Consider the following 14,254-nt stretch of genomic DNA (forward strand, 5'->3'; position numbering starts at 1 on the left):
GTTTGTATATAATATGTGAAGTATGGGGTTGGTATAAAATGGGTAGATAACAGAACTAAATATAAATTGCCATAGAGTGTATCAAAATGGTAAAGAATATCTACATATTCTATATACTCTATTAGGTAGTTGAAAAAGTCGATATAATTTGTTTCCCTGGTTTTGTCCTTTTCTCTTACACAAATGGCAAAGAATCAGAGTTGGTGACAGACTGTTATAAATGTTAGTTAAGAGGGAGTGCCATCATTGCAACTCATAGTTAAGTAAAAGTTAAAGTTCTGCATTATTTAAGCAGTGTAAAACATATTGCATATATTAGCGGCAAAGCTAACGTTTATTGGATAAAGAGAATCACCTTTTTTGGTTCTTTCCACGTATTTACTCTTTTTTTGGCACATATTAGTTTACACAAAGAAAAAAAAAAAAGGGCAACTGAATTTCACAAGCTTAATAGAAAAATACATCACAAATACAAAGTTGAGATCCCCAGTCATGCCAGTCAAAAAGATAAAAAAAATAATAAGATAATGCCAGAGATATGTGCAGAGAACTTAGTAGAAATACCCGGAACCCCAAGTAAGGTATTAGATTCACAAGCTATGTTTAATCAACTCGCGGAACTAATTATACCAAAGTTTGAGTTAGTACAAACGGAACTTGCAGGCCTTACGGCAGAGATACGAAAATTTTCAAACAGGTTAGCAGAAGTGGAGGCACTTGTCTCTGACTTAGAAGACCTGTGTAATAATCAAGAAACACGAAATAAAAAATATACTGATACCATTAAGTTAATGCAAGCTAAGATTGAGGATTTGGAGGACAGATCCTGACGCAATAAAGTTAGGGTGGTGGGGTTGTCTGAGAATAGTCAATATATGGATTTAATCGACTTTGCAACCTCTATGCTCCCCAAATTACTAGGAATACAAACAATGGAAGGCAAAATACTAGTAGAGAGGGCCCATAGAGTGGGTAATATTAGAGAACAATTAGATGTGAATAGGCATCCTAGGAGGGTCATGATAAAATATCTTAATTTCTTAGACAAGGTTAATATTATGCGTCATTACAGGAAAGCAAACACATTAATGATAGAGGAGAAACAGATATTATTATTTAAGGATTTCTCGGCAGAAACTTCTGCCAGAAGAAAAAGGATGGCCCCGTACTGTACAAGTCTTATTCAGGCAGGAGTTAAGGCAAATTTAAGATACCAAGCTAAAATAATAATTGACGACAGTGAGGGCCGCACTACATTGAACTCGGTGGCAGAAGCAAAAGCGTTCTGTGCTAAAACTAAAATTAAGGTACAAAAGTGAATACAGTGATGCAAACAAAAACTGATGATTAATAGGGTTGATGGGAATGATTTTAGGTATGTTGTTATGATTTTATGTTTGGATTTCCTTTCAGGAGGGGGTTCCCCCTTTTTGTTTCTTTTTTTTTTCTCTCTCCTCCCCTCCCCTCTGGTTCCTCTGTCTTTGTTCATGCAGTCTCTCTCTCCTCGAGGGCCACAACAATAGCGGATAAGCACATATTGTTAAGATGCATAATAGCATGAAAATAGTTTCATGAACTGTTGGGGGAATTACCTCCCCAAGTAAACGCAAACTTATTTTTAAAAATCTTAGAAAACATAGTCCCGATATAATTTTTCTACAAGAATTACATTTAAAAACATCTGAAATCCCAAAATTAAAGGTAAACTGAGGATCAAATTCCAATTCCAGGGGTATCAAGGAATAGCAGCCAAACATTTAGCAAAACTTATGAAATTTAGAAAAAGGAAAAAAATGATCTCTAGAATTAAAGAGGGAGACAATGGCCTCTAGTTATCGACGTGTCTACTTACCTGCCTTCGCCGGCCCCAATACGCCCGCCTAAGCTCGCTTACCATCGCCGCCGCGGACCTGAATAATCTCACCAAAGTTATCAATAAAGCTGTCAAAAAGCCGTGCACCAAGTACGGGGCGATGAGCAGCGGACTGTGATAGTTATCACTCATCCGATCTCGCTGCTCCTCGGCTTTTTCCCAGCTTTATTGCTAGCCTGTCACTAAGCACCCACACTAAACTACACTGTTCTACCCCCTATACCAGCGCCCCCGGAGCCCCCCGCAACTATAATAAATGTATTAACCCCTAAACCGCCGCTCCCGGAGCCCACCGCCACCTACATTATACCTAGTAACCCCTATCCTGCACCCCCTATACTGCCGCCACCTATAATAAATTTATTAACCCCTATCCTGCCGATCCCAGACCCAGCCGCAACTAAATAAATTGATTAAGCCCTAAACCGCCGCTCCCGGACCCCACCGCCACCTATATTAAACTTATTAACCCCTAATCTGCCCCCCCAACACCGTCGCCACCTATAATAAATTTATTAACCCCTATCCTGCCCCCCCTACACCGCCGCAACCTATAATACATTTATTAACCCCTATCCTGCCCCCCCTACACCGCCGCCACTATAATAAAATTATTAACCCCTAAACCTAACCCTAACACCCCCCTAACTTAAATATTAATTAAATAAATCTAAATAAATATTACTCTCATTAACTAAATTAATCCTATTTAAAACTAAATACTTCTCTTTAAAATAAACCCTAATATAGCTACAATATAAATAATAATTATATTGTAGCTATCTTAGGATTTATTTTTATTTTACAGGCAACTTTCAATTTATTTTAACTAGGTACAATAGCTATTAAATAGTTATTAACTATTTAATACCTACCTAGTTAAAAGAAAGAGAAAATTACCTGTAAAATAAAAACTAACCTAAGTTACAATTACACCTAACACTACACTATCATTAAATAAATTATTCCTATTTAAAAATAAATACTTACCTGTAAAATAAACCCTAAGATACCTACAATGTAATTAATAATTACATTGTAGCTATTTTAGGGTTTATATTTATTTTACAGGTAACTTTCCACTAGATTTAGAGTTCTGCGGCCAAAGGGGTACATTAGCTACGCGTGCTTTTTTTTCCCCGCACCTTTTAAATACCGCTGGTATTTAGAGTTCACAGAAGGGCTGCGTTAGGCTCCAAAAAGAGAGTGTAGAGCATAATTTACCGCCACTGCAACTCTAAATACCAGCGGTGCTTACGGACGCGGCCAGCTTAAAAAACGTGCTTGTGCACGATTCCCCCATAGGAAACAATGGGGCAGTTTGAGCTGAAAAAAAACCTAACACCTGCAAAAAAGCAGCGTTCAGCTCCTAACGCAGCCCCATTGTCTCCTATGGGGAAACACTTCCTAAGTCTGCACCTAACACCCTAACATGAACCCCGAGTCTAAACACCCCTAACCTTACACTTATTAACCCCTAATCTGCTGCCCCCGCTATCGCTGACCCCTGCATATTATTATTAACCCCTAATCTGTCGCTCCGTACACCGCCGCAACCTACATTATCCCTATGTACCCCTAATCTTCTGCCCCTAACACCGCCGACCCCTATATTATATTTATTAACCCCTAATCTGCCGCCCCCAACGTCGCCGCCACCTACCTACAATTATTAACTCCTAATCTGCCGACCAGACCTCACCGCTACTCTAATAAATTTATTAACCCCTAAAGCTAAGTCTAAATATAATTTTTATCTAACGAAATAAATTATTTCTTATTAAATAAATTATTCCTATTTAAAGCTAAATACATACCTGTAAAATAAACCCTAATATAGCTACAATATAAATTATAATTATATTGTAGCTATTTTAGGATTAATATTTATTTTACAGGCAACTTTTTATTTATTTTAACCAGGTACAATAGCTATTAAATAGTTAATAACTATTTAATAGCTACCTAGTTAAAATAATTACAAAATTACCTGTAAAATAAATCCTACCCTAAGTTACAATTAAACCTAACACTACACTATCAATAAATTAATTACATACAAATACCTACAAATAAATACAATTAAATAAACTAACTAAAGTACAAAAAATAAAAAAAGAACTAAGTTACAAAAAATTAAAAAATAATTTACAAACATTATAAAAATATTACAACAATTTTAAGCTAATTACACCTGCTCTAAGCCCCTTAATAAAATAACAAAGCCCCCCAAAATAAAAAAATGCCCTACCCTATTCTAAAATAAAAATTGAAAAGCTCTTTTACCTTACCAGCCCTTAAAAGGGCCATTTGTGGGGCATGCCCCAAAGAATTCTGCTCTTTTGCCTGTAAAAAAACATACAATACCCCCCCAACATTACAACCCACCACCCACATACCCCTAATCTAACCCAAACCCCCCTTAAATAAACCTAACACTAAGCCCCTGAAGATCTCCCTACCTTATCTTCACCACGCCGGGTATCACCGATCCGTCCAGAAGAGGCTCCGAAATCTTCATCCAAGCCCAAGCGGGGGCTGAAGAGGTCCATCATCGGGCTGAAGAGGTCCATCATCGGGCTGAAGAGGTCCATCATTGGGCTGAAGAGGTCCATCATCTGGCTGAAGAGATCCATCATCCGGCTGAAGTCTTCTATCAAGCGGCATCTTCAATCTTCTTTCTTCCGGATCCATCTTCATCCCGCCAACGCGGAACATCCATCCTGGCCGACGACTTCCCGACGAATGACGGTTCCTTTAAATGACGTCATCCAAGATGGCGTCCCTCAAATTCCGATTGGCTGATAGGATTCTATCAGCCAATCGGAATTAAGGTAGGAAAATTCTGATTGGCTGATGGAATCAGCCAATCAGATTCAAGTTCAATCCGATTGGCTGATCCAATCAGCCAATCAGATTGAGCTCGCATTCTATTGGCTGATAAGAACAGCCAATAGAATGCGAGCTCAATCTGATATTTTCCTACCTTAATTCCGATTGGCTGATAGAATCCTATCAGCCAATCGGAATTCGAGGGACGCCATCTTGGATGACGTCATTTAAAGGAACCGTCATTCATCGGGAAGTCGTCGGCCAGGATGGATGTTCCGCGTCGGCGGGATGAAGATGGATCAGGAAGAAAGAAGATTGAAGATGCCGCTTGATAGAAGACTTCAGCCGGATGATGAATCTCTTCAGCCCCCGCTTGGATCAAGACTTCAGCCGGATGATGGACCTCTTCAGTCGGATGATGGACCTCTTCAGCCCGATGATGGACCTCTTCAGCCCCCGCTTGGGCTTGGATGAAGATTTCGGAGCCTCTTCTGGATGGATTGGTGATACCCGGCGTGGTGAAGATAAGGTAGGGAGATCTTCAGGGGCTTAGTGTTAGGTTTATTTAAGGGGGTTTGGGTTAGATTAGGGGTATGTGGGTGGTGGGTTGTAATGTTGGGGGGGTATTGTATGTTTTTTTTACAGGCAAAAGAACAGAATTCTTTTGGGCATGCCCCGCAAAAGGCCCTTTTAAGGGCTGGTAAGGTAAAAGAGCTTTTCTATTTTTATTTTAGGATAGGGTAGGGCATTTTTTTATTTTGGGGGGCTTTGTTATTTTATTAGGGGGCTTAGAGTAGGTGTAATTAGCTTAAAATTGTTGTAATATTTTTATAATGTTTGTAAATTATTTTTTAATTTTTTGTAACTTAGTTCTTTTTTAATTTTTTGTACTTTAGTTAGTTTATTTAATTGTATTTATTTGTAGGTATTTGTATGTAATTAATTTATTGATAGTGTAGTGTTAGGTTTAATTGTAGATAATTGTAGGTATTTTATTTAATTAATTTATTGATAGTGTAGTGTTAGGTTTAATTGTAACTTAGGTTAGGATTTATTTTACAGGTAATTTTGTAATTATTTTAACTAGGTAGCTATTAGATAGTTATTAACTATTTAATAGCTATTGTACCTGATTAAAATAAATAAAAAGTTGCCTGTAAAATAAATATAAATCCTAAAATAGCTACAATATAATTATAATTTATATTGTAGCTATATTAGGGTTTATTTTACAGGTAAGTATTTAGCTTTAAATAGGAATAATTTATTTCGTTAGATAAAAATTATATTTAGGGGGGTGTTAGTGTTAGGGTTATACTTAGCTTTAGGGGTTAATAGATTTATTAGAGTAGCAGGGAGGTCTAGTCTGCAGATTAGGGGTTAATACTTGAAGTTAGGTGTTGGTGATGTTAGGGAGGGCAGATTAGGGGTTAATACTATTTATTATAGGGTTATTGAGGCAGGAGTGAGGCGGATTAGGGGTTAATAACTTTATTATAGTAGCGGTGAGGTACGGTCGGCAGATTAGGGGTTAATAATTGTAGGTAGGTGGCGACGACGTTGGGGGCGGCAGATTAGGGGGTTAATAAATATAATATAGGGGTCGGCGGTGTTAGGGGCAGCAGATTAGGGGTACATAGGGATAATGTAGGTTGCGGAAGTGTGCGGTCGGCAGATTAGGGGTTAAAAAAATTTAATAGAGTGGCGGCAATGTGGGGAGACCTCGGTTTAGGGGTACATAGGTAGTTTATGGGTGTTAGTGTACTTTAGAGCACAGTAGTTAAGAGCTTTATGAACCGGCGTTAGCCCAGAAAGCTCTTAACTCCTGGCTTTTTGCTGCGGCTGGAGTCTTGTCGTTAGATTTCTAACGCTCACTTCAGCCAAGACTCTAAATACCGGCGTTAGAAAGATCCCATTGAAAAGATAGGATACGCAAATGGCGTAGGGGGATCTGCGGTATGGAAAAGTCGCGACTGGAAAGTGAGCATTAGACCCTTTCCTGACTAACTCTAAATACCAGCGGGCGGCCAAAACCAGCATTAGGAGCCCCTAACGCTAGTTTTGATGGCTAACGCAGAACTCCAAATCTAGAAGTAAGTATTTATTTTAGCTAGTTAGTATAGTTATTAAATAGTTATTAACTATTTAATAACTACCTAGCTAAAAGAAATACAAAATTACCTGTAAAATAAATCCTAACCTAAGTTACAATTAAACCTAACACTACACTATCATTAAATTAATTAAATAAATTACCTACAAATAACTACAATTAAATACAATTAAATAAACTAACTAAAGTACAAAAAATTAAAAAAGCTAAGTTACAAAAAATAAAAAAAATAAGTTAAAAACATTTCAAAAATATTACAACAATTTTAAGCTACTTACACCTAATCTAAGCCCCCAAATAAAATAACAAAGCCCCCCAAAATAAAAAAATGCCCTACCCTATTCTACATTAAAAAGTTAACAGCTCTATTACCTTACCAGCCCTAAAAAGGGCCTTTTGCGGGGCATGCCCCAAAGAAATCAGCTCTTTTGCCTGTAAAATAAAAATACAACCCCCAACATTAAAACCCACCACCCACACACCCCTACTCTAACCCAAACCCCCCTTAAATAAACCTAACACTACCCCCCTGAAGATCATCCTACCTTTAGCCGTCTTCAGCCAGCCGACCACCGATGGAACAGAAGAGGAGATCTGCAGCGGCAGAAGTCATCATCCAAGGGGCGCTGAAGAAGTCTTCCATCCGATTGAAGTCATCATCCAGGCAGCGTCTTCAATCTTCATCCATCCGCAGCGTAGCCATCCTCTTCTACCGACGGACTAACAACGAATGGTTGGTAGGAAAAATCTGATTGGCTGATTTAATCAGCCAATCAGATTGAAGTTCAATCCGATTGGCTGATCCAATCAGCCAATCAGATTGAGCTTGCATTCTATTGGCTGATTGGAACAGCCAATAGAATGCGAGCTCAATATGATTGGCTGATTAAATCAGCCAATCAGATTTTTCCTACCTTAATTCCGATTGGCTGATAGAAACCTATCAGCCAATCGGAATTCGAGGGACGCCATCTTGGATGACGTCCCTTAAAGGAACCGTCATTCGTCGGTAGAAGAGGATGGCTCCGCATTGGCTCATCTGAAGATGGCTCCGCTCCGCTCCGGATGGCTGAAGATTGAAGACTCCGCCTGGATGATGACTTCAATCGGATGGAAGACTTCTTCAGTGCCCCTTGGATGATGACTTCAATCGGATGGAAGACTTCTTCAGTGCCCCTTGGATGATGACTTCAATCGGATGGAAGACTCTTCAGCGCCCCTTGGATGATGACTTCTGCCGCTGCGGATCTCCTCTTCTGTTCCATCAGTGGTCGGCTGGCTGAAGACGGCTAAAGGTAGGATTATCTTCAGGGGGGTAGTGTTAGGTTTATTTAAGGGGAGTTTGGGTTAGAGTAGGGGTGTGTGGGTTTTAATGTTGGGGGGGTTGTATTTTTATTTTACAGGCAAAAGAGCTGATTTCTTTGGGGCATGCCCCGCAAAAGGCCCTTTTTAGGGCTGGTAAGGTAATAGAGCTGTTAACTTTTTAATGTAGAATAGGATAGGGCATTTTTTTTATTTTGGGGGGCTTTGTTATTTTATTAGGGGGCTTAGATTAGGTGTAAGTAGCTTAAAATTGTTGTAATATTTTTTAAATGTTTGTAACTTATTTTTTTTATTTTTTGTAACTTAGCTTTTTAATTTTTTGTACTTTAGTTAGTTTATTTAATTGTATTTAATTGTAGTTATTTGTAGGTAATTTATTTAATTAATTTAATGATAGTGTAGTGTTAGGTTTAATTGTAACTTAGGTTAGGATTTATTTTACAGGCAATTTTGTATTTCTTTTAGCTAGGTAGTTATTAAATAGTTAATAACTATTTAATAACTATCCTAACTAGCTAAAATAAATACAAAGTTACCTGTAAAATAAGTATAAACCCTAAAATAGCTACAATGTAATTATTAATTACATTGTAGCTATCTTAGGGTTTATTTTACAGGTAAGTATTTAGTTTTAAATAGGATTAATTTAGTTAATAAGAGTAATATTTATTTAGATTTATTTAATTAATATTTAAGTTTGGGGGGTGTTAGGGTTAGACTTAGGTTTAGGGTTTAATAATTTTATTATAGTGGCGGCTGTGTAGGGGGGGCAGGATAGGGGTTAATAGGTATTATGTAGGTGGCGGCGGGGTCCGGGAGCGGCGGTTTAGGGGTTAATCAGTTTATTATAGTGGCAGTGGGCTCCGGGAGCGGTGGTTTAGGGGGTAATACATTTATTTAGTTGCGGTGGTGTAGGGGGGGACAGATTAGGGGTGTTTAGACTCGGGGTACATGTTAGGGTGTTAGGTGCAGACAAATGGGATGTTGGGCAGCAGCGAACATGAACTTTCGCTATGGTCAGACTCTCATTGACTCCTATGAGATCCGCCGCCTCCAGGGCGGCGGGTTGAAAACCAGGTACGCTGGGCTGGAAAAGTGCCGAGCGTACCTGCTAGTTTTTTGATAACTAGCAAAAGTAGTCAGATTGTGCCGAACTTGTGCGCGGAACATCTGGAGTGACGTAAGAATCGATCTGTGTCGGACTGAGTCCGGCGGATCGAAGCTTACGTCACTAAATTCTACTTTTGCCTGTCTCTAGCCTTTGATAACTAAGGCGAATCAGCCTCGCCACAAATACGCTGAGGAATTCCAGCGTATTTGAGGTTGACGGCTTGATAACTAGGGGCCAATGTATATACTAAGGCTACGGAAATCAGGGAAGCTTTCTATAAATACTATCAAAGGTTATATGATAAATTACCAGTTAGCAAAATTGATAAGGTTAAATTCTGGGAAAATATAAACCTACCCAAGATAACGCAGGAAGCTTTAGAACAAATTAATAAAGTAATTATACCAGAAGAAATGGTTAAAGCCATAGAAAAAAATGAAATCTGGAAAAGCGCCAGGGCCTGACGGATTAACAGCCAAATTTTATAAAATAAGCAAAATTGATATTGTAGATGCATTAAAAAATTATATAATTTTTATTTGTGCAAAATAAAATGCAATCAGGTTACTTCACAGACTCAATAATATCTCTTATTTACAAAAAGGGGAAGGACCCTGAGGATTATTGATGCCGCGAATAGTTAGCCGGCGAATAGTTCCCGGCGAACATAGCATGTTCGTGTTCGCCGCGGCGGGCGAACATATGCGATGTTCGATCCTCCCCCTATTCGACATCATTGAGTAAACTTTGACCCTGTATCTCACAGTCTGCAGACACATTCCAGCCAATCAGCAGCAGACCCTCCCTCCCAGACCCTCCCAGCTCCTGGACAGCAGCCATTTTAGATTCATTCGGAAGTTGCATTGTTAGCGAGAGGAGGGACAGTGTAGCTGCTGGTGATTTAATAGGGAAATTGATAGCTAGGCTAGTGTATTCAGTGTCCACAACAGTCCTGAAGGACTCATCTGATCTCTGCTGTAAGGACAGCACCCCAACAAGCCCTTTTTAGGGCTAGAACATCATTTTTTTTTTATTTTTTTTTCCTGTGTAATCTAATTGCCGTTGCCTGCCTGCCAAGCCACTTGCCCAGTGCCACCACTCATATCTGGTGTAACAGTAGTGTAAATTAAAGAAAAAAAAACTTTTTTGACTGTGAAACATCAGTCTGCTAGTGTAATCTAATTGCAGTTGCCTGCCTGCCAACATGTGTACCAGGTCCACTTGCCCAGTGCCACCACTCATATTTGGTGTAACAGTAGTGTAAATTTAAAAAAAAAAACTTTTTTGACTGTGAAACATCAGTCTGCTTGTGTAATCTAATTGCAGTTGCCTGCCTGCCAGCGTGTGTGCCAGGCCCACTTGCCCAGTGCCACCACTCATATCTGGTGTAACAGTAGTGTACATTTAAAAAAAAAAACTTTTTTGACTGTGAAACATCAGTCTGCTTGTGTAATCTAATTGCAGTTGCCTGCCTGCCAGCGTGTGTGCCAGACCCACTTGCCCAGTGCCACCACTCATATCTGGTGTAACAGTAGTGTAAATTTAAAAAAAAAAAACTTTTTTGACTGTGAAACATCAGTCTGCTTGTGTAATCTAATTGCAGTTGCCTGCCTGCCAGCGTGTGTGACAGGCCCACTTGCCCAGTGCCACCACTCATATCTGGTGTAACAGTAGTGTAAATTTAAAAAAAAAAAAACTTTTTTGACTGTGAAACATCAGTCTGCTAGTGTAATCTAATTGCAGTTGCCTGCCTGCCAGCGTGTGTGCCAGGCTCACAGCGTATACTGTGCCCACTTGCCCAGTGCCACCACTTATATCTGGTGTAACAGTAGTGTAAATTTAAAAAAAAAACCTTTTTGACTGTGAAACATCAGTCTGCTTGTGTAATCTAATTGCAGTTGCCTGCCTGCCAGCGTGTGTGCCAGGCTCACAGCGTATACTGTGCCCACTTGCCCAGTGCCACCACTCATATCTGGTGTAACAGTAGTGTAAATTTAAAAACAAAAAACTTTTTGGACTGTGAAACATCAGTCTGCTTTTTTGTGTCAGGCTCACAGCGTATACTGTGCCCACTTGCCCAGTGCCACCACTTATATCTTGTTAAATAGTAGTGTAAGTGTACATTTAAAAAAAACAAAAAACTTTTTGGACTGTGAAATATTAGTCTGCTTTTTTGTGTCAGGCTCACAGCGTATACTGTGCCCACTTGCCCAGTGCCACCACTCATATCTTGTTGAATAGTAGTGTAAGTGTACATTTAAAAAAATAAAAACTTTTTGGACTGTGAAACATCAGTCTGCTTTTTTGTGTCAGGCTCACAGCGTATACTGTGCCCACTTGCCCAGTGCCACCACTCATATCTTGTTTAATAGTAGTGTAAGTGTACATTTAAAAAACTGAAAACTTTTTGGACTGTGAAACATCAGTCTGCTTTTTTGTGTCAGGCTCACAGCTTATACTGTGCCCACTCGAAAAGTTCTGAGGACATAGTTGACTTTTTAACACAGGACACCCAATCTTCTATAGCTTCAGCTCCGAACCTTGATGCACCATCCTCCTCCAGCTTATCTTCGGGCAGCACCTCTCAAGTTACCACTCGCCCGCCTGCCGCCACTACCAACACTAGCACCACAGCCGCTTCACTTGATCTGTCAGGAGTTATTTACACATCAGTTGGAAGAAATGAGTGATGCGCAACCATTATTGCCAGAGGATGTAGATAACAGGGATATGTCTCAGTCAGGCAGCATTACACACATGGAGGTATGGTGTGATGATGATGATGATGTTGTACCCGCTGCGGGAGTTTGGTCTGTCACTGTGAAGCGGGCATAACCCTTACACTACCTGATCAATGCAACATCATACCTGATGTTTTAAAGCACGTTATTCCAAACAATTTAGGAATGTTAGGTGATTTATGCCCTTTATGGATTAAAACCAGACTCTGCATCAACTATGTAATTTTCCATGGGAGTTTTGCCATATATCCCCCTCCGGCACGCCACAGTTCAGGTGTTAGTCCCCTTGAAACAACTTTCCCATCATTATTGTGGCCAGAAAGAGTCCCTGTGTGTTTTAAAATTCGCCTGCCCATTGAAGTCAATGGGGGTTCGCCCAGTTCGCCGGTTCGCTAACTTTTGCGGGAGTTCAATTTTTAGGTTTGCGACATCACTACTGAGGATATGGGATCGTACAGACCCATATCCTTGTTAAACGTAGACTATAAGATACTCATGACCATCATGGCAGAGAGATTTAAAAAAGCAATTTGGGGTATTGATAGATGAAGATCAAACCAGTTTTATGGTAGGAAGAAACTCTGTCCGGAGGTACTCCTTACATTAGACTATTATTATAACAAAGTGGAAAAGATTAGAAAACATAAAATAAGTGATTAAGTGATTTAGCATTGATAACCATCGACGCTGAGAAAGCATTCGATTCAATAATTTGGGATCATATGAACACTTCACTGTTAAAATTTGGGTTTTCTGGAAATATTGTTGAATTAATTAACTTAATATATCATAAACCTAGATCTCAGTTGCTAGTTAATGATTAATTATCACAATACATAATATTGCAAAGAGGTACGCGGCAGGAATGTCCCTTCTTCCCTTTATTGTTCAACATTGCTTTAGAGCCATTAGCCATATATCTAATGAAAGAGATCAAGGGGATTGACGTAGGTGGGCAAAAGGTGGTTATGTCATTTTACGCTGATGATATGTTTTTTCTTAGGGACACAAGTATAAGTATACTGAAAGCTTTAGAAAATATTACCTGCTATAGCAAATTTTTGGGGTATAAAATTAATCCGACAAAATCAGAGATTTTATGGGTTTATAAGACACCCCAAAGTCATAGTAAACATCCATTCAAGGAAAAGACACATAAATGATTTAGGAATAAAACTTGGAAGAAATACACAAGAATGGTACTCCCCTAATTACTCAGAAATATTTAAAACGTTAGATAAAGATTTAAATAAGTGGAATATGCTCTTTTTGTCTCTTTCTGCTAGGATTATGGCAATCAAGACTATCATTTTTCCACGTCTCTTATTTTTACTACACAATGTGCCCATTTTTTTATCAAATCAAGATATCCATAGGTATAATAGGGTCTGTGTACATTTTATATGGGATAAAAAGAAACCCAGATTCCCGATAGATAGATTAACCCAACTTCGAGCATTTGGGGGATTCTCTTTACCAAACATTAGATACTACAATTGGGTAACTATGGTTAAATATGGAGCAGATTGGTTGACAGAAGCCCAATATGTTACTTATTATGACAGAGAATCAGATGTAATTGCACCTTTCAATTTTAAAGCATTTCTTCATTATCCATATAGGCAATACCTAGCAATGTCAGCACTATACTGACTTTTGCAAATATTGTTCAGGCTTGACAGAAATACTGAAATGCAATTGGGTAGATCACACTTTTTACCAATAAGGGGTACACCTGATTTTACACCTGGTCTATACAATCAAATCTTCAGAGACTGGAATAGGAAAGGATTACACAACCTTTACACAATTAATCAAGGAGGATAAAACAGCAATCAGGACTTATGAAGAATTAACAGTAAAATATCACCTTTCCTCAATTTTTTTTTTTGCATATTTGCAAAGTAGGAGTTATATGAAACAGATATCTCAGATGAAAGGATGGGATTGGGGTATGAAAGATGTAGAAGCAGGGATTAATATATATATATATATATATATATATATATATATATATATATATATATATAGACTAGGGAAACATTCTATTGCATTTTGGTACAAATTATTATTAACTATCGGCTAGATTATGAGTTTGGCGTTAGAGGCTGTGCGGTGCTAACGAGCAGTTTATGCTCACTGCTCACTTACAGACAGCGCTGGTATTACGGGTTTTTACAACCCAGACAAGAAGTGAGCGTTGAGCAAAATTTTGCTCCTTACTGCACACCAATACCAGTTCTGCTTACGTTAGCGGCGAG

This window comes from Bombina bombina, chromosome 2 (assembly GCF_027579735.1).
Source record: "Bombina bombina isolate aBomBom1 chromosome 2, aBomBom1.pri, whole genome shotgun sequence".
Classification (NCBI taxonomy): Eukaryota; Metazoa; Chordata; class Amphibia; order Anura; family Bombinatoridae; genus Bombina; species Bombina bombina.